The sequence below is a fragment of the Ambystoma mexicanum genome, chromosome 7p (assembly GCF_040938575.1).
Source record: "Ambystoma mexicanum isolate Mex_15411 chromosome 7p, UKY_AmexF1_1, whole genome shotgun sequence".
Classification (NCBI taxonomy): domain Eukaryota; kingdom Metazoa; phylum Chordata; class Amphibia; order Caudata; family Ambystomatidae; genus Ambystoma; species Ambystoma mexicanum.
Window position 1 is genome coordinate 221,740,397 of NC_090939.1, and position 23,612 is coordinate 221,764,008.

Consider the following 23,612-nt stretch of genomic DNA (forward strand, 5'->3'; position numbering starts at 1 on the left):
GCATGAAGAACAATCTCAATCTCTTAGTCAACTCCTTAGAGAACACCAAGTAGGAAGGTTTAACAGACTAGTTTGGAGCTCAGTCCCCTGTCTCACGAAGGTGTTGCATGATAATCACCTTAGTGGTGAGAAGTCTTAAATAACTGGAGGGTAGAGGCTATAAGGGAGCTCACATAAAGGAAGTCAAAACTAAACTCAAATCCCACGAATCACAAACCATGAACAAACTGCTTAGCAGTGTGGATAGTGAAGAAATAGCCCTGTTCAGAGATCCTTTTGAAAAATTAAATCGTGGCCAAATACATCTTCACAGCGCTAATCTGCAGGCCCTTCATGGCCCTGGCAAGCAGAATATCCAGTACAGAGGAAGTTGGACAGATCAAAGGATTCAGACCTCTCTCCAGGTACCAAGTCGCAAACCTTCACCACCCGCAGGCCTACATAGACTAGGTGGGCGGCGTCCAAACAGAAAGGACTACATCTTGGACGCCGTCCGACAATTCACACTCCTTACATCTCAGCCTTTCAGCAGCCAGGTATGAAAGTTCAGGCTGATGGGATTGAAATAGAGGACCCACCCAGCACCAGCTGTTCTTGGAAACTCCAATATGGGGCATAGTGTAGCTCGACAACCAGACTCTCGATCAGCTCCTTAAACATTTGACATTAAGTTGCCACTTCATACTACACCCTACTACCCACTTCCTGCCTGTATTTTTAAAACACTTGGATACAGGGCACTATTCAACCTGAACGCATCTGTTTCGTCACAGCTGTCCATTGATGCCTGGGAGAAACATGAAAAGCGGATAATCCATACGAAATGGGGCTGTCATCACAAAAACTCAAATCCACACTGGGAACCAGCCTGTGCCGCCACTCATGCATAGGAGGAGGAGGAGGAAAAATGAATAGCAACTGAATCTTCAGGCTAACATGGAACTCAGATATACCTTGGCAGAACCAAAGACCTGACCCAAACAGTCAGTTAATCCTTTGAAAAGTGACAAAAAATGGGTTTGCATTAAAGAGCCTATATCTCGCAAAATGTCCAGCAAACATGATCGCCACCAAAAAACTGTTTTCAACACTAAGAGCCAAAGAAAACACAGAAGTCAAACGGAAGCAAAGGACCAAATTGCGGTCCTAAAACAGAACCACAAATTGCTTAAGGGAAACATTTATCAGGCCCTTCAAAAACTGGATAACCAGGTGAACTGTAAATAATTAACCTTGCTCTGGCGACCTTTTGAAAACTGAAAGGGCAGTAAGATATCTCTCAACCATGTCAGACCTTAAGTCCCTGCCTCACCAAGGACAAAAATAAAATCTCAAAAACCAAGGATGTGGGTTGTGACACTGGTTCCTTACTCCTGAAACAATCCATGAACTTACTCTACCTGCACGCATAAAATGACAACACCTTGATGACTTCATTGTTGACAAGGCAAGGAAGCTCGCCAGAAAGAGACTGGTGCTAACTAACTCGCAGTGTAGAAGTGATGGAAACCAGGAAAATGACCTTAAGTGGAAATAAACTAGAAGAGCACAAAAAAAATGCAATGAATGAAATTGAGCACCCTTCAAAAGCATTAGCATAAGAGTCAAACCTCAGACGAGGACTGCAAATTTCCATGATGGAAACTTGTCTGTTCACAGTTTTGAACCTGCATATCAGTGGGAATAGTCAAAAACAAGACAAAAACAGCGGCAAAGTACATATTCAAAGTGCCAATCTGAGGCCTACCTGGGCAAAACAAATAAAGAAATCAGAAAAAGAGACCTGACCAGTCAAACGATGCAGACCCTTCTCACAGCACCGCCATGGGCCTCCTGGCTAAAAGAGGCATATCCAGGACCCGATAGAAATCGAGCCCTCTGTCAGAAGCAGATTAATTTTCACTGGGAGTCGTGAGGGGGGCAAATAGACAAGCATGAATTCAGAGCTATGAGGGAGTACCTGAAACTCCAGAGTCTCTTGAAGACCAGCTGGACAACAGGAGTGTGCGGGGTTGCATAGAGGAGAATGAATTCAACAATTAATACATCCCCTGTGGGAGAAAAACCCTGGAGAATAACAGTGCCACTGAAGGCAAAGAGGTCCACTTGAGGGGTCCCCGCAGGAGACAAAGAGCTCAGAGAACTCCTGAAACAGCTACCCTTTTTGGAAAATTGATTAAAACCTGTTTAAAGCAAACACAACCAATTCTCCACCTTGGCTGATGAGGAGGAGACTACTTTCTCCAGAACATATAACCGCAGTCGCATTACTTCCCTGCAGAGAGTAAGGAAATGCATATTATCCAGTTGAGCATCTCAGTCCTTCAGAGAGACAGTTGTGACTGCAGTCAAGATTGACGAAAAGGCTCCAGCCATAGAAAATTGTTTCGGAGAGATCGAGTGGTGCTTTTTGTCTACAGTAGATCCCAAAAAGGTCAGTCATGTTAGCCTCCACCAAAGACGATTGACCATATAGGAGTTGCATAAGGGACTTCTTGTGTGTTAAGAAGTTAGTTTGGCACCTTTCCCTCCACAGATTTCTATGAACCCCATTATTTTGCTTGTTTTGATCCGTCCCCTGACTTTTTGGGGGTCAGTAAAAACTTCTGCTTTACCTAACTTGACTATTGTGCTCCTTCTTATGGGGATACACACAAGTCCATAACAATGTCAGTACTGAGTTACTAGGTCTATCTTTATGGATTCTTGTATTTTTTACTATTGCACACATCACCTTCGAGTGATGTGCAGTTAGGATACGTGGTATTTCTTATAACTTTTTTTTACAAAAGGGCCTCTTGGTTATTTTGACAATGTACCTAAAACAAGCTGGTGGTGATATTTTTCTTGTGCACTTTTGGATTTACCGTGAATGGCTACTAAGGTGGCTAGAAATGGCCGTGCCATGAGATGTTCTATAGCCTTCCTCCCATCTCAGGTCAGGAAATGTCTCTAACCTAGAGAAAGATGTGGCCTTCGCAGGCAATGGTGCTGGGACTGTCTGACCCAAGTCCATATCCTCTGGCACCCGAAAGTCTGTTGCTGGATGGATGTGATGACCAGTGGTTTCCATGATGGGGCAACCCTGGGCTGTTTGAATGTTGCAGAGCCTTACCATTGGTGGGCTTGCTCCCATAATTGGATAAAAGAAGGGCTAGTAACACTGTTCATCAGATCATCATTGTAAGCAAGACTTCAACAAAAAAGCAGCTCCTCGGCGGCCAGAGGACGATCCCTGCAGCTGACCAGCATGCACTCTCGTGACTGGCGTGGTGAGGCCTTGCTCCTCTGCCTCATCTCAGAAGACCCTTGTTTGTGCTCCGACCCGTGGGCTGGTAGGAAAAACCAGTTACAAGCCCTGCTCGAGGATCTGTGCCTTATGAGGCTTCGAAAAAAGCCTCTCTGGACCAACCTGTGGGCTGACTAGCTCTCTCGAGGTACCTTGCTGCAGTTGTCGTTCCCAGCAGAGTCCAGGAACTTTACAGATCTTCAGCTTATGCTAAAAGTCACCTGCTGCAGCATTTTCAGCTGTCTCACTTCAAGGGAAGGTGTGCTGGTGTTGCTTTTGTGTTCGTGGCTGAACAATCGCCTGTCATCGATTGTCCATGGTGACTTCCATTGGAACACTCCTTCAATCCTGTAAGGTTTCATGATGGTATCTGCACCGCAAACATTTTCTTCTGGAAGCTGACGAACAGTTTGCTGTGCAACGTGACCAACTCCAGACACAGAAAGTGACCTCTGCACCCACAACCTCTGGGCCTTCCTCACCCAAACCAAGCACAAAAGATTGTGTTCCCACCGGATTTCAGAAGACCTGCAGTTATATCCAGAAAAGTCAGGGGGGCAAGTTAACATATCTGTTTCTGCCACCCCTATACTCCATAGGGTAACACTTGGCATAAAGTCCTGATGCTAACTCACTGACTGGACCTGTGGTTGTGGGACCCAGGTTGAGGATCCTTTCCTGCGCCTACCCTAGTGAACGGGATTGAGTCAAGTACTTACCTGGCCTTTCCTAAATACATAACTAACTTTGAAAACATTCTGAAAGCGCCAACACAGGCCACTGCTTTGTTTTGAAATAGGCTCACCTAAAGAAGCTATATTTTGGAACTTAGGATTTTTGGGCGCAAGGCCAAGTGCCAACATAGGGCCCGATTCACAGAAGCGTTTTATAATGGTGCAATACCATAGGAAAGCATTCTGTGAATATGGCCCTTAGGGTTGTTTTTTATTTTGCATTTTTAAAGTAAAAGTTGTACTTATATAAGGTCAATTCATATGGAATTCTATTCTTCAAATAGTGAATATGTATATATGTTTAGAAGGTTTTGTGTGGCAATAGTTATCTGTGATTTGTATAAGCTTTGAGTGGAACTAAAAGGCCTAATGAATAACTGTATGTTTACATTCTTACGGTCTAACCCAAATTATTGGTGGACAAATTATATGGGTGGACTCATTGTAGCCCTAGACCACTCTTACTTTTCCCCGATACTAAGCCTCGACTGCTCAGCTACTTTACCTTAATTGAGTTTTGGCAAAAATCTCAGTGTCTTACCTGTTTGCCACAAACAGGGTGGCCTCCCAAACTCCCAAAATCTTCCCACCAAAGAGTTGATTTTAGAAAACCATCTAAAAATTGTGCAACCAAGCTTCTGGCACTGGAAAGATGCAGGAGGCTATGCAACAATGAAGGGAGGGAAAGGCAGAGGCCAGGCCAGGCCTGTCCCGGCCCGGCTCTGGGATAAAAAAGATCCAGTATCTGAAGGAGGTTGACAACACAGTCCTTCGGAGGAAAGTCTGTTTCAGGATGCATCCAGAACAGCCCAGATGAAACTGCGTCTGAGGGGGTGCGACCTAGGAATTTTTGAATTCCGGTGAAAAATTCAAGGTATGTAGCAGATGACAAGTGTGGCATACGTAGGCCAACGCCAGCTCCACAGAGCTTGTCCGAATGAACCAGTCTTACAAGTAGGGGAAAAACTTGGCACTGATGGCTGCGTTTTCTCGGAAGGGAGCTGTCAACAACATAGTGGCAGGCTAAAGGGTAGCTTGTTAAATTGGCCATAGAATTTGCCAACAACAAACCTAAGGTACTTCCTGTTCACATGAAAGTAGGTGTTCCGAAGGTTAAGTACCACACTCCAGTCCGAGGTCTGAAGAATATAGGATAGGGTGGCCATCTTGAACTTATCCTTGAGCAGATACATGTTCATATGTTGCAGATCGAGGATGGTGCTCAGACCTATGTCCTCCTTCCACACAAAAATACAACAGGAATACTACCTCTACCCCTTCACAAAGCAGGTACAATTTGCATCACATGCTTAACAAGAGCTAAGAGATTTCCTACAGTTGGAAGGCAATCATTAGAGCGCAGGTACGGAAGGGGTTTTGTTAGTGGGCTGATGGCAGAAAGGGAGACAGCAGCCCCGGGAAATGATGAACCTGAGACTGAAAATGAAAGGACCAAATGTGAAACGGGGACAGCCTCCAACACTCCACTTCCTCATCAGTGAATAATCAAAGCCCAGCATGAAATAATCTAATAAATCAAATTTAAAGGGATTTTGGACCAAGAAGGGACTGGGATGCGGAAACCCTGCTGCTAGGTGCAGTTCTGCCTCAATTCTGGTGGGGGAAAATGTCTGTTACTACTTGCCTGAAGGCATCTCAACTCGATCGCAGGGGGAAAGAAGTCAAGGATTTGAAGGGATGTCTTCTGGTGAAAGTTGCAGATTGCTAATAACCCACCAGCCGAAGGACTCAGCAATAGCTTTGGGTGCCTTGACGTTAAAGTGACGCCCTGAAGAGGACCGTCAAAGACTTTTTTGTACATTGGTTGCAAATTCAGAAGTGTTCACTACAGCCCAACAACATATCGAGCAACCCACACAATCAGCTGTGTCTAAGTCCACCTGCAAGATCCATTTGGCAGTCTTCTTGGCACTGTATATTAAATCATCAGGTAGATTGCCTGCAGCCTACTTCACTACTCTAGCAAAAGGGCAGTAGGCGTTAACAGCCCACAATGCTAAGTAAACCTTGTCCCTCGGGTTTCCAGTTTTTTTACTTTGTCCGAGGACAAGCTGGGAATGGTCAATCTTTGCCTCTGCCATGGAATATTGGCACACTAGGGTCTGGAAAATAGGGTATGTTGAGAAGACCAGGGGGAAATGGGCAGTGCTTCTTGACTAAGTTGTTGTGCCCTGTTGGAGCAAGGCAGACTTGACTCATGCCGTCATGACAGTATTATACATCGCAACATGAAAAGGGAGGAGGGATTCCTCAGGTGGGCCCTACTACAGGAGGTATGTGGTCATGCTGAATTTTGGAGAACACAATGTCTAAACAACCCCAGACACTTATGCAATGGTCTACAAGAAGGAAATATTTATTATACCACAAGGAGTGCATGAACTAAAATTCAGGAGCAGCGATGGCATATTTGAGGGAGATTTTAGCGGTCTTAGGTCAAGAGAACTTTTTAAAATAAGGTATGAAGGAAAGGGGACTATGGACATGGGGTACGTTAGTCACTATGGTGAGTAACTTGTAATTACTCCTACGTCCCGTCCCCTTTCCTCCATACTGCTGCATGGGCGATTACAACTGAATGTAGCCCCAGGGTGGACAGGTGACCCTCCCTAAGAAAACAAGTTCCTTAATACCACCTGTCTGAACTCCATGTCTGACTTAGAGCCGGCATCCAGACAGTAGTACTTGCAGAAGGCCGAAGGGGTGGCCCAAGTGGACGCCCTGCTTATGACCTGCCACCGAACGTGCCTCTAAAATGCGAGTGCCATGGCCTTGGCTCTGATCGCATGAGCATGCATATTTGCCAGAAATGGTTTGTGCTGCCCCTCATAGGCCTCCTTAATGGCTTTTACCATCCAACTTGCCATGGAGGCCTTAGAAGCCTGATATCCTGCCCTTGACCAGCCGAAGCTCAGATTTGCAAAAGCTCTTGGTTCCATCAAGGCAGCATATTTGAATGCGCCCAATATCCAGACAGTGCAGGAACCTCTGAGGCTCGTTCTTAAGGTCCGTGAAAAATGTGGGTAGCACCATCTCTTCATTTAGGTGGAAGAAACTACTTTAGGCAAGAACGCGGGATGCATTATATCGACTACCTTGTCCCTATGAAAGGTACTTTAAACTCGGAAACCACAAGAGCTTGGATCTTGCCAACACGGCATGCATACGCAAGACCCACCAAGGGGGCTGTCTTAATGGTGACAAGTCTGATGTCTGTGGAAGCCATTGGCTCAAGCGGTTTATGCGCCAAGGCACTCAACACTATTCTGAGGTCCCACATGGGGTGTTGCTTCTTGACAGGCGGGTAGAGCCTGTTGAGGCCCCTTAAATGTCTTAACCACTGGGTTGGAGGAAGAGAAAACGTCCTCCTCTGAGTTTCGGTAAGCGCCGATGGCTGCCAAATATGTGCGGTAGGTGTCTATTTGCACCACCGAGCGGGCGAGGCGTGCAGGGAAGGATAGCACGTGTTAAGCAGAATTCTGTGCAGTGCCCTTAGGGACCACTACATACAATTAAGACTACAGGTGGTAATACAAATTTTACTGTTGGTACAAGCCCATACTACTATGTTAAAGTGGTAGCAGTAGCGGAGCAGCCAGGCTTATCTCAAGAGTATATGAGCAGTAGCAGAGATTACACAAAGGGACCACAATTACTGTGACTCAAGCAAACACTGACAAAAATATAAGTACATGGGGGGGCGTGGCTTGGCACCAAGATGGCTGGTCCAGCTCTGAGAGCTCCTGACCGCATCCACATGCCAGCAAAAAATGACCCGGTGGAGCCGACTTCTTCTTACCTGATGGTGCCCCCGCCTCCGGTGGGGTTGCTGCCCGTGGTGTCCAACCCGCGGCTTACGAGAACAACGGGATCCCATGATAATCTGCAGCTGCTGAGGGCCTGGGGAGATCTCTGTGGCTCTGCTCCAACATGGCGGGGGCCGCATAGTGTATGATGATCCCCAGCCTGCTGGCCCGGCGATACCCTGGTTGATCCCCTGCTAGCCTGAAGCCATCCTCAGTTGCGGCTCCATACCCGGCCAGCGACGACTTGCTTCTCCCTCCACAAGGGTGCTTGGCCCCCATTGCTCGCCGAGGCGTGGGAGGTGCTGGCCGGCTCTGGCGAGTGGGAGGCGTGGGGGCAGAGCCTTCTCCCCTGAGCCATCATTGCCCGTTCCGGGCTCCTCTGGCTCCTACGAGGGCGGTGTGCCCCGACGTGGAGGAAGGTGGCTCCTGGACCCGGCAGGAGGGGAGGATTTTGGTGTCGGGCTGGGGGGGGCGCCTCCTCCCCCCTCTGCCAGGCCTGTCAGCTGAGGAGGTGAGCCCGGGAGGTGTGGCGGCCCCGTTCGTGGAGGGGTGTGCTGGGGGCGGGCCTCCCACCGGCTCTGGCGGCTCTGGAGGTGCTCTGCTCTCCGATGCGCCCAACCACAGAGGCGGTGAGGCCCGCTCCTGGATGGGCACACCTGGTCCAGTTGCTCCGGGGGTTCCGAGCCCCGCTCCTGCTTCCTGCATTCCGCCCCCGATCCAGTATGGGGGAGTAAACTTGCCTGCATTCCGCCCCCCATTACAGTAAGGGGGAGTGAACTTGGCACCACATAATTTGAAAGGGGGTCTCTTGCATTCTTCTCCCCCCCCAGATCTCTAATCCCTCCAAGCTCTTCACCATCATCCAGGGAGTACACCGCCCAGCTCCCGGTCCCCCATCCTGCCCGAGAGGGCTTGGGACCACGAAGATCTGCTGATTCCTCTGGACACGAGACGCGGCAACCTACCCTGGGGTGGCCCCCTGCCACCCGGGGGAAGACGACCTGCTGACTGCCTGCCCTGGCTCCTGCTGGGCTCTGAACACTGCGGGTCATGCCTGGGCCCATATTACCCGCCACCTATGGCCCGCTGGCCCCCCCGCCTCCTCTCGCCGGCCCCTGGGTGTACCTGGTCGGTTGCTTCTGCGCTCTGGGTGTCCCCTCCTCAGTAGCGCAGCACGTGACCCTGGGGCTCCCCCGGCCCTGTCAACATCCTGGGATCCTCCGCTAGCTGGCGGTCCTTACAACTTCTGGCCCCTCAATGCACCCACCAATCCGCCGCCGCCTCTACTAGTACGGGCGGAAGCTTGGACATCAGCCCTCGACCGCCGATCGGTCGGGTGGGACCGCATCCAGAGGTCTAGCGCTGCACATCTCAGTATGTCTAGGAACACCAGACCCCCCGAAGCAGACGGATATTTCTGCCCTATTCACGACAGCCAAAACAGAAAAGCCTAAGCAGGGGGAGCGTCCGGAGGAGCCTGTCCCGGAGCCCCGGGGGGGGGGATAACAGACCCAAGCAAATGGCGCAAGGGGTAACAAAAAGCGACCTTCAGGACCCTCCTCGTTGCGATCACCAGAGAATACCAAAAAGGCACTGAGGAACTGAAGGCAAGATCTCTACCCTGGACAAAAGGGTAGGCGAAATTGAGACAAGAACGGAAGAAATTGAAACCACCCTATTCGAGCAAAACTTTGAAATCGGCGAAGCGGTGGACCGAATTGCAGCACTTGAAGCCAGGTGCGAGGTCCTGGAGTTGAAACAGGAGGACTCTGAGAATAGAGCCAGGCGCGACTGCATCCGCCTGAGGGGGATTCCCCCCACAATCTCCGATGCAGAGCTGGGGCCCTATGTCAATGACCTCCTACGCTTCATCCTGACTATTCCAGATGGGGCCCCCCTGGAGCTTGACAGAGTCCACAGGCCCAGGGTCAGGCAAAGCAATGCCTCCCCCCCGGATGTCCTAGTGAGGGTGCATTTCTTTAAAATCAAAGAAGAAATTATGTGTGAGGCTAGAAACAACCCCCCTGCCCCCGCCCCCCCCCCCCCCCCCAGAGTACTATTCCGGGACGCGGTTATCTCCCTATACCAGGATTTAGCGGCTGTCACCTTGGCAAAGAGAAAAGCCCTAAAACCACTGGTTGACTGGCTCCGTGAGAGGAAGACAGCATACCGCTGGGGGTTCCCCACCTCCCTTTCCTTTACGTGGGAGGGCAAAACCCATCACACCCTCACCCCCAGAGTAGCAGCGAATTTCATGAACCCGGAGGAGTCGCCTGGCAGAGTGAGCGAACCTCCCTGCCCCTCGGGCGGGGGGGGGGCGGATGGAACGCGGGAGCCCCTGAAGTCTTGGACCCGAGTCGAGAGATGATGCAGACCGTGTGGTCCCCCCGTCAAGGATAAGAAGAAGGACAATGGCTAAAAAGATGAACTGTAGTTCCAGATCGGGCAGCCCACTGGCCGGCGGCTCCCCTCCCATCCCGGGCCTTCACTTCAATCTGAGATCTCATACATGAGCCTAGCGGTCCAAAGCCCGGATATCTCAACACCCACGCGGGCTGGTCCAGCGGGAACGGGCCAGCTCCTCAAGCCTCGTAAACTTCTCTGACCATGGAGGCCCCTAAACCCCCCGCCGGGGCCCGTTGGCCAGCTGGAGGGGTACTCCCAGGAATCCCTCTGCTTAACACCCTTTATCTGCTTCATCGGTTACAAAGGAGGTACAGTTGCCTCCCACTGTTTCTGGCGTGTTGGACCGGTTGCCTGCCCCCATTGATTTCAGGCTGACCTAGTCGCTCATCCAGGGGATGGGGAGATGGGGGGGAAGCTCTTCAAGAAAAGGACTAATTAAAAAAGGGTCAGTGGGTCTCGACGTGGCGGAGGGCGACAGAACTTTCCTCCATGGATGCCTCTGATGAGGACTCCGGAACAGATCATTAAAGTGACGACCTGGAACGTCTGGGGCCTTAACGCACCTAGGAAACGGAAACTTGTGGAGCAAAAATTAGCCCGCCTGGGATCGGACATTGTCTTCCTCCAGGAAACGCACCTCATAGAGTCCGAAGAGAAGCGTATCAACTTCCGAAGCTACCCAAGACGATTTTTCGCCTCAGCGAAACAAAAAAAAAAAACAAAAAAGAGGGGTTGCTATCCCCATTAGTGGGAGTCTGCCCTTAACTCAGCTCTCCATCAAAAAGGATCTGGAGGGCAGATTCCTGCTCATTAAAGGCCTACTGGCCGAGCTTCCGATAACCCTTGTCGCCATCTACTGCCCCAACAAGGACCAGGGTCTGTTCCTCCGCAGGCTCCTGCCGAATATAGCGGCCTTTGCCAGAGGTCAATTGCTCATTGGGGGGGGACTTTAATCTGCCTCCAGACCCCTGCTTGGACAAAACCCTCCCGCTGTCGAGGGAAGACTTCATCAACGCCCTAGCCCTGGCCAAATTCCTAAGGGAGACTGAAACCCTTGACATCTGGAGATTCCTCAACCAGGGTGCAAGGGACTACACGCACCTCTCTCATGTACACAGGGGCTACTCGAAGATTGACCTGATACTGACATCCAGCTCTTTGGCCCCCTGCGTTGAGGGTATCGACATAGGACAAATCATCCACGCGCCAGTGACCTTGAACCTCGCACCCAGGGGCTTCCAGAACCGCACCTCAGGCCCTGGAGATTCCAAGACCACATCCTCTCGGACACAGCCATCAAGGCCGAACTAGAGGAAGCACTGGTGCACTACTTCAAGGAGAATGCCACCTTGGATGTCTCCCGAGCGACCACGTGGGACGCAATGAAGCCGGTGATCCGGGGGGTGGCCATGAATGCCACAGCAAGGCTCCGCCGTTTGAACCAACTACATCAAAGCAACCTGGAGAGGAAAGTGATAGAGCTGGAAGGCAGCTTCAAAAAGCATCCGGCCAAAGCCACCCTAGAAATGCACCAGGCAGAGCGCATAAATTGAAGAAAATTCAAACAAGGAACTTCATCCAGTGCCTGGCGGACAACACCGGTGCTCTGCGCTACCTGGAGGCGGAGAAGCTCGATCCTTATGACACAGCACCACGAAGGCATCATGGCTAGCCCTCCCTCGGCCGCAGCGGCCCGAGTCGATTTCCTGGCAGCCACCCGGAAGCTCCCGATAAACCCGGCGCTAGAGGCCTTGGAGCAGCCAATCTCAACGGAGGAGGTTTCCGATACGATCCGTGCTCTAAAGAACATGTCCCCCGGCCCTGACGGGCTAACAACAAGATTTTACAAGAGATTCACCCACATCCTGGCCCCGCAACAGGCCGTCCTGTTCAACTCCTTCCTAACATCCGGGACCAGCACACCGTCTATGGAGGAGTCCTCTACATTTCTCATCTTAAAACTGAATAAAGACCACACACACTGCACGTCATACAGGCCTATTACTCTCCTGAACAATGATGCCAAGGTGTTCACCAAAAAATTGGCCAACAGATTGGCCCCCATTCTCCCAGACATTATCCACCTGGACCAATCCGGGTTTATCCTGGGGCGCAACACGCAGGACAACATCAGGAGAACAATCGACAGCAAGTCAGCGCACAGAACGGGCTCCCCCTGATGGTTCTCTCATTGGATGGTCACAAAGCATTCGACTTGCTGGACTGGGGCTACATAGACGGAACCTCCGCCATTATGGGTTTGGCCAGAACTTCAGAAAATGGGCCCTCGCCAACTACCAGCACCCATCCACCCATCTAAGATTGAATGGTACCTGCTCCAGGAAAATAAACATCACGAGGGGGACCAGGCAGGGGTGTCCCTTCTCCCCGCTCATCTTTGCCCTCTCTATGGAACCCCTTGCTAGTAGGATCTGGAGCAACCTGTTAATCCAGGGCTTGAATCTCAAGGGTGAATCCTACAAGATAGCCTTGTACGCGGACTATATTCTGCTTACTCTATCCAGTGCAGAAGGGTCCATGAAGGCCTAATGGAAGGAGCTGGAGGAATTTAAAGAAGCCTCGGGCTTCACGATTAAAACATCACCAAGTCCATTGCTATGGGAGTCAACATGCCGAGCGGTCTCGTGGAGCGTTTGCAAACCTCCGACCCGATACAGGGGGCCAAAGCGCCGATTAGCTACCTGGGGGTCCAGATTCCGTCCAAACTGGAAAGCGTATACAGAGCAAATTTCCCCCAAATATTTAAGGACCTCAGAGCCGACCTGAACCGCTGGCGGAAGCAGGAGGTCTCCTGGTTCGGCCGTATCTCGGCACTGAAAATGAACCTGCTCCTGAGACTGCTCTACCTCTGCCTGGCACTCCCCACTACCGTCCCCTCAGAAGTCTTGCACAAACTGCAAAGAGCAATCCTGAAATATGTCTGGGAGGGCAAGAAACCGTGCATCTCAAGACACATCATGCTCCGTGCCCCTGCCCTGGGGGGCCTGGGGGTCCCGGACGTGGCCTGATACTGCATCGCAGCCCAGCTTGCCCACACCTTTGCTTGGAGAACCACCACCAACCGAGCCAGATGGCTGAAATTGGTGGAGGACTGGTGCCCCGCCCCGCTGGAAGCCCTGCCCCACCTGAAACTAAACAACATCCTTGGGCACAAGGACCTACTTCCTGCAACGTGGAACACTGTGTTGAGCTGGAGGAAAGCGGCATGCGTCTGGAATTGCAGAAGCCCGACGGGCCCGCTCACCCCAATCTGGGGCAACCCTGACTTCTCTCCGGGTCTCGCTCCTCATACCTTTAGCAGATGGCAGGAGGGCGGTCTGGGAACCATGGCTGATTTCTATGTGAACGGGAATCCGCTAAACTTCGAGGAATGCAAGGCCAAATTCTCGATCCCCGAGACGGAGAGATTCCGCTACGCTCAGCTCAGGCACTGGCTATCCGGCGGAGCAGCCAAGAAACTAGGCGGCAGAGAGCTAGCAGCCCTAGAGCGGACACTCTCGTCGAATCCCCCCAAAGGGAAAATCTCATCCTTATACAAATTGCTTGACAGGTCGGATCCGTCCAAGAAAGAACCGTATATGCTCAAATGGGAGAAGGACATAGGCAGAACCATCGAGCCGGAGGAATGGGCCCAGATTTGGGCTCCAGCCCACAAGAGCTTCAGATGCACGACAAACAGAGAGGGAGCCTACAAGGTGTGTTTCCGCTGGTACTGCACTCCGGAAGCCTTAAACAAATTCAACTCGGCCATTCCTCCACAGTGCTGGAGGGGTTGCCCCCAACCGGGCACGCTGCTTCACTTGTTCTGGACCTGCCCGAAGTCATCGTCTTTCTGGAGGGAGGTCCTGGACCAGATCCGAGGGATAACGGGCTTCACAATCCCCTGGGACCCAGGCATCGTGCTCGTAGGGGCTACGGGCGAGGGCCAGTTCCCGCTAACAGGACGCATAGCATCCAACTCCTGCCAGCAGCAAAGATTGCCCAGACTTTGGAAGCACCCCGAGGGCCCTGCCATTCAAATGTGGTGGTCCAAATGTTGGGAGACAGTGGCGGCGGAAAAGATTACAGCCATAAGATTTGATAGCACCGCCAAATTCGAACAAATCTGGTTCCCCTTCCTGGACTATACAAGGAAATTTCCGGGCCTAGTGAGACAGCCCCCTACCCTCCGCTGGATGGGGGTACAGGCTTAGCCGGGGCAAGGTGGAATGAAACACAACCCGGCCTTCAGCAAACAGTTTTTGGTCCGACCCCCCCCCCCCCCCCCGGTGCCCCGATACTCGCAGAACCAGGTGCCGCATCAGAGCCCTGCATCCTAACAGACGGAAGGCCCTGCCAATGATCCGGTCAACCCAAGACACTTGGCAATCCCCACACGCCGCCCTGCGAACAGCTCCCCCCTCGGTCTCCCACCAGATCCCCAGAGACTCGCCCACCGTTGGGCCCAGTTTGTGTTATGTTTATGTTCTAACTTTGTTGCTCTTGGTCGTTACTCCTTACTTGCTGGCCTAAAGTACATTTATTTTTAAACCATCCGTTATAAAACTTCACTTGTATAAATTCGAAACCACACGTAAAATACACTACAACTAACCAATTCACTTTGCACGGTATAACTCAAGGTAAGTACCCTATGTTTTAACGGACCGGTGTTGTGAAACAAAAGACGTTACCGGGAATACATATGCGATCACTTTTTGACAGTAATGACAGTTCGGTCTTACTGAATAAACGCGTATCCGCGGCAAGAAACGTTACCGGGGGAAAAACACACTTAGCACCTGAGATACCCAGAGAGAGTTGGGGGCAAAAATCATAGGCAATACTTTTGTTAAGGCAGACAGAATCAGAGAACACTCATGGACAGAAATTCAAGAGTCAATAGGCTGGAGCCAATGTCAAGGGGAACCGGGTTCCTGTTGTCGAGGATCACTCAGTCGGAAAGTTCATGATTCAACATAGCCAGGAGTACTTAGATATTGTCAATGGAGGAAGCAAAAGTTATAAGACGTAGAGACGATAAGGGCAAGCCTTGTAGGAGGGGAAAAAGGGATTCACCCGAATTCCTCAAGCAGAACACAGTACCTTATTCACATGAAGAAGCTGGTGCCACGGCAGTTGTTCCTGGTAGTGTCCTGCAGACCCACGATACCTGGATATTCGGCAAGAAGGCGGACGTCTGGAGGGGTCTGCACCACACAGGGCAGAAGCCGGCAGCAGCGACGGTGAATAAAAGGTGCGCTCCTTAAAAACAGGAGAGGTTATTCAGATGGCTATCCGGACCACTACAGCAGTGTGCAGCGATTTCGACAACGAAGAGGATCCTCTGGCTGTAGAAGATGAGCTGGTTATCCCCACCAGGCTCAAGGGAAGACTTCTCCGGACTGGATCTTCTCTGGGCGTCGAAGGGTAGATAACTCAGGACTGCAGCAAGGCTTCACCCGTGACGGGGTAGTTGCAGCAGCCAAATTTTTCTCCACTTCTCTTCCGTTCCTTGTAGTTCCAGTGGCGACTGACTTCTAGCCCAAGTCCTGCCTTTTATGCGAAAATCCCCCATTTACACAGCCTGGCTGTCAATCACGCAGCAGGGGGGTTGTCCGGGACGGACAACCACCTCAGCCAATCATGGCAAAGTGTGACTTGGGTTTCCTAGGATACCCTGTGCAGGGGGTGACTACACCCATCCCTCACATTCAGCCCACCTAGACACCTAGGGGCCTAGAGGGGTGTCTCTAGGGCTTCTTGGCAGAAGCCCGACAAAAGACAGTGAACAAAGAAGTCAAACCTGGTTTGCCGCGCAAAGTAAAACACAAGAAGGACTTTAACAAATAGAAATGGCGAATAAACCCGACCGGAGCCAAAAGAAAAAGTATTTGGTCAAGTGGGTTTAAGTTTGAGGCTAATACAATAGCCTACAACAATACCACGTTTATATAGTATAATCGCAGTAGAAAGGTTAGGGTAGATACTGTAACGCTCACCTGATTCCCACAGAGGCGCTGACCCGTTCTGGACTGCTACCAATTCTTCTACAGTAAAGCGCAGGGCCCGGAAGATGGACTGGACTGGCCCTCCCCCGAATCTCATCTGTCTGGCTCGTAGGATAATTTTTCTTATTTTCTGTAAGGATGAGCCCTCCATCCCGCTTCTGGTGCAGGGGTGCGTTGATTCCAGTTACTTCACTGGGGTATTTAGTGGGCGCGATTCCTCTGGCTGTTCGATCCCACTTCGGGATTGCCGTAAGTATGTAGTCTTTAGATTATATTAAATGTCTTTTCCCCTTCGGGGCCGGGGTCTAGAAAAGGCAGAAAGGCCCTTCTGACCCGAATGGAGGATTGAGTTCAACCAAAATCTGGTAAGTCCTTAGGTGAGTATTCCCTCCTGTATCAAGTCCGATCCTCACCTTCTCCCCTTTTGCAGGAGCCGATTAGCTGCCGGCGTCGAAACCGCTGTTGTTCGTGGTAAGGCCTCGTAAAGGTAAGTGGAATAGGTGTGGCACCGGGTGAAGCGGAGCGCTTCTAATCGTGTCTTTCCCCTTTTTGCAGGTGCCGAGGTACTGCAAGCTTTGTAGCCGTGTCTGCACGTGGCGCGGCCACGATAAGGTAAAAGAAAGCGCGCTGCGGCGAGCGTTCTGGTGCGCGGCTAACCTTGTGCTTTTCTTTTGCACGATTGTCGGAAGAAGGTTTCCCGAGTGCAGGATTCCGGTGAGTAAAGCTTTGGATGCTTGTCTTTTCTCTCCTTTTGTCTTTCAGGTGTTCCAGGAGCTGTGGGCGTGTCAGTAGCCAGGGTGCAGGACCCGACTCGGTGAGCGTCCTGCTGCTGATGCAGAATAACGCGAAGCACGTGAATTCCTTCAGGCGTGGTTTAAATAGCAGAGGAGTGCTTCAGGTGAGTATCCTTCCTCAGGCCCCACCCAGGTAAGAAAAAGAGTTCCTGAAGAGGAAAAATAGTTCCTCCCAGCCTAAATGGCTGGAGACCTCAGCCAGACTGGATTGCTCTGGGTGAGTAAGCAGCATGGTCTGCCTCAGGTAAGTCCACCCAAGCATTATGACATGTTTTGACCAAATGAGCCTGGCGCCTATGGCGCCAGGACTGAAGCCTTTTATGAGCCTGGCGCCAAAGGCGCCAGGACGTGGTCCAAAGGGCCCCAGTAGCTGTCTGCTGGATCCGGTGATGTGGGTGATAGGTCTGCTTGCGGGGACGCTGGGCCTGGCCTGGCTCCCCGGGAGCAGCCATCATGACAGCACCCCCCCTCAAGGCCCCTCCCAAGACTGTCTTCCCAGGGGGTTTTGGTTTATTTGCAAAGGTCCGATGAAATTTCTTAATCAGCCGAGGAGCATGGACGTGGTCACAGGGTTCCCATGATCTCTCCTGAGGACCATAACCTTTCCAGTCAATTAGGTAGAACAGCTTTGACCTAATGACCTTAGAGTCCAAAATGTTCTTTACTTCGAATTCAGGTTCTTCATCCACTTGAATGGGTCCCGGAGGTTTAGTTAGTCTGGTTCCAGGTTGCATAGGTTTTAAAAGTGATACATGAAACACTAGATGTATTTGCATATGAGTTGGTAATTCTAGTTTAACAGCCACCGGATTAATTATAGCAGTAATAGGATATGGCCCCAAATACTTCGGATTAAAAGTGCGAGGTCCTTTGAGTGATAAGTGTTTGGTGGACAACCAGACTTGGTCCCCAACATGGTATTGAGGTGTCTCGCTCCGGTGTTGATCTGCACCTCTCTTGTATCTTTCCTTGGCTTGCTGTAAGTGTGCCATTGCTTCCTTGAAGGCTTGGGTAATAGTAGTGTGCAGCTGATCCGCGGCCGGTGTTCCGAGATCCTGAGGAGGATCGAGGTTGGAGGTTTGAGGGTGGGTTCCATATACTGTGTAGAAGGGACACTGCCCCGTTCCTGAGTGAACTGAATTGTTGTATGCATATTCAGCTATCCAAAGAATGTCTTTCCAGTTGCTTTCTGACTGTTGTAGCATGCATCGTAAATATTGTTCGAGAGTCTGGTTCGTTCTCTCAGTTTGACCATCGGTTTGGGGGCGGTGGCTGGTTGAGAGTCTTACATCAATTTGAGCCAACTGACAGCAACTACGCCACAAATGGGAAATAAATTGACTCCCTCTGTCGGAGATGAGCACCGATGGGAATCCGTGTAACCGGACAATATTTTCAAGGAATTATCTGGCTAGTACTGAAGCTGAAGGTAAACCTTTTAACGGAATGAAATGTGCCATTTTGGAAAATAGATCTACAATAACGAGGATGGTGTTGTACCCGGAGCAGGGGGGTAAGTCAGTGATAAAATCCATAGAAAGGGTGTGCCAGGGAGATGGTGGAATGCCTAACGGTTGAAGAAGACCAGCCGGTCTTTTCTTTTGACCCTTGTTTTGTGCGCACACACCACAGGACATCACAAATTCTTTTATATCTTTTCTCCACGAAGGCCACCAGAATTGTCTTTTCACTTTTTCTTCTGTTTTGGCTATGCCAGGATGTCCTTCTATCAATGAGTCATGATAGCAGGTAATAACTTGCTTTTGGAGTTCAGAGTGTGGAAGAAACAGTCGACCTCGGAAATAAGGTAGGCCATTGGTTAAGGTAAAATCAGTTCCTTTTTGTATCCAGTTCTGCAAATCAGTTGAATTTAAGAGTTGTTTAACGCTGTCCTGAATGTCTTCAAGTGATTGCGAAGAAGTCATGCCTAAGATTCTTTGCTCAGGAATTATTGGTACCGGTTCAGTGTTACCGATAACGTCCCCCATTCCAATTCGAGAAAGGGCATCTGCTTTACCATTCTTACACCCAGGGCGGTAAGTGATTACAAAGTCGAATTCGGCAAAGAACAGGGCCCAACAGAGCTGTCGAGATGATTGTGCCCTGGCGGTTTTCAGATACTGTAAATTCCTATGATCAGTAATCACCGTGATGGTGTGTCTTGCTCCAAGGAGATAACGACGCCAGGCCTTAAAGGCGGATTTAATTGCCAGCAGTTCCTGGTCAGTGATGGCGTAGTTTATCTCGGGAGCTGAGAATTTCCGGGACCAGAACGCAACGGGATGTAATTGGTTGGTTTCTGGGACTCTGAGAGGGAACGGCTCCCATAGCTAAGCTGGACGCGTCAGTTTCGACGATGTAAGGGAGGTCCGGACGTGGGTGTTTCAATATAGGTGCAGAAGTAAACTTCTCTTTTAGTTCTTGAAAGGCTTGCTCAGCTTCTTTGGACCATTCAAAATGTTTATTCTTTCTTAAGAGTGCCGTGATGGGTTGCACCACTCGTGAAAACTCCGGAATGAATCGGCGATAAAAATTGGCGAAACCTAACATGCTCTGAACACCTTTTACGGAACTGGGTGATGGTCATTTGAGGATGGCGTCCACTTTTCGTGAGTCCATTTGGACTCCCTTAGGTGTCGGAATAAAACCCAGAAATTCGACTTCGGTGGCATGGAAAACACATTTTTCAAGTTTTGCAAATAATTTGTGTTGACGTAATTTTTTAAGTACTGCTCTGACATGATTTCGATGATCAGCTTCCGAAGAGGAGTATACGAGAATGTCATCTATGTACACGACAACACAAACGTCAATGAGCTCCCTGAGGACATCATTCATAAAATATTGGAAGGCAGCCGGTGCATTGCACAGTTCGAAAAGCATCACTTGGTACTCAAACAACCCAACGCCGTCTTCCATTCGTCACCTTCCTTGACCCGCACCAAATGGTAAGCCCCTTAGGAGATCTAACTTGGTGTATATGCAGGCGTCCTTCACCTGGTCAAGAAGCTCTGGGATCAGAGGTAGTGGGTATCTGTTTTTGACTGTTATCCGATTCAAAGCACGGTAATCTATGCAGGTTCTGAGGTCACCTTCTTTTTTTGGTACGAAGAATAATGCCGAGGATGCAGGGGACTTTGACGGGCGAATAAAACCATTGGCCAGGTACTGGTCCAGATACTGACGTAAATGAAGATTCTCGGGCTCAGTGAGGGCATAAATCCTGCGGCCGGGAGGAGTTACTCCGGGTATTAAATCTATCTGACAATCATATGACCTGTGGGGCGGTACGGTATTGGCTTGCTCCTTTTGAAAAACGTCCTGAAATTCTCGGTATTCCGGCGGTAATTGCAAGCAGTCAGCCCTTACTGTAGCTAGACCAGTGCCCGAAGCTCGTAGGTAGCAGGTTTGTGCACACTCTGGAAAAGTTATCGTCTTTGCTCGCCAATCAATTTGAGGATTGTGTGTTTCCAGCCAAGGAATTCCCAGAATTACTTGAAATTGCGGAGCTTGGATCACGTCAAACACTATTGCCTCCCGATGCCCATCTTGACCTAACAATGTCACTTCGGTAGTTGAGTGGGTTACCGGCCCAGAGGCGATCTCGGTTCCATCCACTGTGGTGATGACATCCTTGATGGTTTTTGGGCAAAGAGGCAGATTCATCCTGGAAGCCAACTCGTGATCCACGTAGTTTCCTATAGCCCCACTGTCGATGTATGCCTGAATTGCATGCAATCGTTCTGGCTGCTTCGGATTTACGAGAACCATTGGCATAATGAAGTGCGAGGTCAAAGAATTGGTTTTCAAGCTCGGCAAGCGGACCTCTACGCTTGTCGGGCGAGGTTGTTTCCCGGCTCAGACTCTACAGGATTTTTATCAGAGGCACCTACTGTCTTCTTGGGAGGTTTCACCGGACAATCTCGAAGAAAATGCCCCGACGACCCACAGTAGAGACACAGTTGGATTTGCCGTCTTCTGTCACGCTCCTTTTGGGTCAAGGGGCCTTTTACCACTCCAATTTGCATAGGTTCAGTGGCGTCGAGGCATTTGGAGTTACTCTGGATTTTCGCGAAAACCCGAGTTTCAAACCTGGATCGATCTGCTTTCCTATTTTGAAGCCTGTGATCCAATTGGACCACCAAGTCAATATATTCCGAACAGTCCTGGGGTGGATTTACAATCTGGGCAAGGACGTCTTTAAGTTCACCACGAAGACCTCGATGGAATAGCGTGATTCTTTTGTCCTCGGGTCATCTTGTTTCTACAACTAGCCTATTGAAGGTTGCAATGTAGGCCAAAAGGTCCAGATTACCTTGTCGTAGGGATAGGAGTTCACATTGTCCAGGGCCTGCCCCTGGGAGTGTCTTGCAAACAGTCTTTCCATACTAGTCTGGAAGACTTGAAAATTCCGAAGGATTGGATCATCTTGGGTAACCAATGGAATTGACCAGTCAGCTGCACTGCCACTGAGGTACGAAAGTTCAAAAGCTACCTTGGTCTGGTCATTCCGGAAGGCCCCAGGCCTGCAGAGAAAGTGCAATCGACATTGATTCATAAATACTGCGAATCGTTTGGGATCTCCTGCAAAACGTTCAGGTGGTGCCAATGGCACATTTCCGGGTAGGTTGATTTGAACTGGATTAGTTGCAGGCACAGGGGTGAAATTCCCCCCTGAATTGGGTAAAGGTGTCTGCCCCGCTTGACTCTGTAACAGCTGTCTGGCAAGATCATCAGTTCGTTCCTTGGACACTATCAATTCCCTCCTGAGGGCGTTTGTCTCCTGGCGGGCAGCATGAACTTCGGCCCGTAGCTCCCCTAATAGCTGAGCCAGTTGGTCTGTCTCAGAAGTTTCCATAGCGCCTGGGTAGGAGGTTATTGGTAGGCTTCGCGTTCTGTAACGCTCACCTGATTCCCACAGAGGCGCTGACCCGTTCTGGACTGCTACCAATTCTTCTACAGTAAAGCGCAGGGCCCGGAAGATGGCCTGGACTGGCCCTCCCCCGAATCTCGACTGTCTGGCTCGTAGGATAATTTTTCTTATTTTCTGTAAGGATGAGCCCTCCATCCTGCTTCTGGTGCAGGGGCGCGTTGATTGCAGTTACTTCACTGGGGTATTTAGTGGGCGCGATTCCTCTGGCTGTTCGATCCCACTTCGGGATTGCCGTAAGTATGTAGTCTTTAGATTATATTAAATGTCTTTTCCCCTTCGGGGCCGGGGACTAGAAAAGGCAGAAAGGCCCTTCTGACCCTAATGGGGGATTGAGTTCAACCAAAATCTGGTAAATCTTAGGTGAGTATTCCCTCCTGTATCAAGTCCGATGCTCACCTTCTCCCCTTTTGCAGGAGCCGATTAGCTGCCGGCGTCCAAACCGCTGTTGTTCGTGGTAAGGCCTCGTAAAGGTAAGTGGAATAGGTGTGGCACCGGGTGAAGCGGAGCGCTTCTAATCGTGTCTTTCCCCTTTTTGCAGGTGCCGAGGTGCTGCAAGCTTTGTAGCCGTTTCTGCACGTGGTGCGGCCACGATAAGGTAAGAGAAAGCGGCGCTGCGGCGAGCATTGTGGTGCGCTGCTAACCTTGTGCTTTTCTTTTGCAGGATTGTCAGAAGAAGGTTTCCCGAGTGCAGGATCCCGGTGAGTAAAGCTTTGGATGCCTGTCTTTTCTCTCCTTTTGTCTTTCAGGTGTTCCAGGAGCTGCGGGCGTGTCAGGAGCCAGGATGCAGGAGCCGACTCGGTGAGCGTCCTGCTGCTGATGCAGAATAACGCGAAGCACGTGAATTCCTTCGGGCGTGGTTTAAATAGCAGAGGAGTGCTTCAGGTGAGTATCCTTCTTCTGGCCCCACCCAGGTAAGAAAAAGAGTTCCTGTAGACGAAAAATAGTTCCTCCCAGCCTAAATGGCTGGAGACCTCAGCCAGACTGGATTGCTCTGGGTGAGTAAGCAGCATGGTCTGCCTCAGGTAAGTCCAACCAAGCATTATGACATGTTTTGACCAAATGAGCCTGGCGCCTATGGCGCCAGGACTGAGGCCTTTTATGAGCCTGGCGCCAAAGGCGTCAGGACGTGGTCCAAAGGGCCCTAGTAGCGGTCTGCTGGATCCGGTGATGTGGGTGATAGGTCTGCTTCTGGGGACGCTGGGCCTGGCCTGGATCCCCGGGAGCAGCCATCATGACAGATACCACTGCCACCAGCCAAGTCTAAATGTTAAAAGAGCGAAACAATGCTCTAGGAGGTAGAAAGGAAAAAGGGCCTAAGGATTAACCCTTTCCAGTACTCCATGTAAGATGGGGTGTACTGGATCTGTGGTTATTTGACTAAGCAAAGTCAATGGCAACTTTACCCTTTTCTGGGGGACTGTAGTCAGCCTCAGAAATGGAGTCGGTGGGAAGTCTAAGAGACAACCCTGTGTCACTGCACTGAAGGTGCTGCGTAACACACAAAAGAAGGGGGCTACTGGAGTGGTGTACTCCAGCGTCCACAATCCTAAAAACAGATGAAATACACATGCCAAAACACAGGTAAGAGTGGGAAAAAGGGGTACACTCTTACCAAGCG

The 23,612-nt window shown here is 50.4% G+C and overlaps 1 protein-coding gene across 2 annotated transcripts in view; it reads right to left on the minus strand.

Moving 5' to 3' along the window:
* The window catches only part of TTC3 (tetratricopeptide repeat domain 3), a 2,698,168-nt gene that overhangs the window by 1,553,041 nt on the left and 1,121,515 nt on the right, over nucleotides 1-23,612 (minus strand). The window lies entirely within an intron of this gene.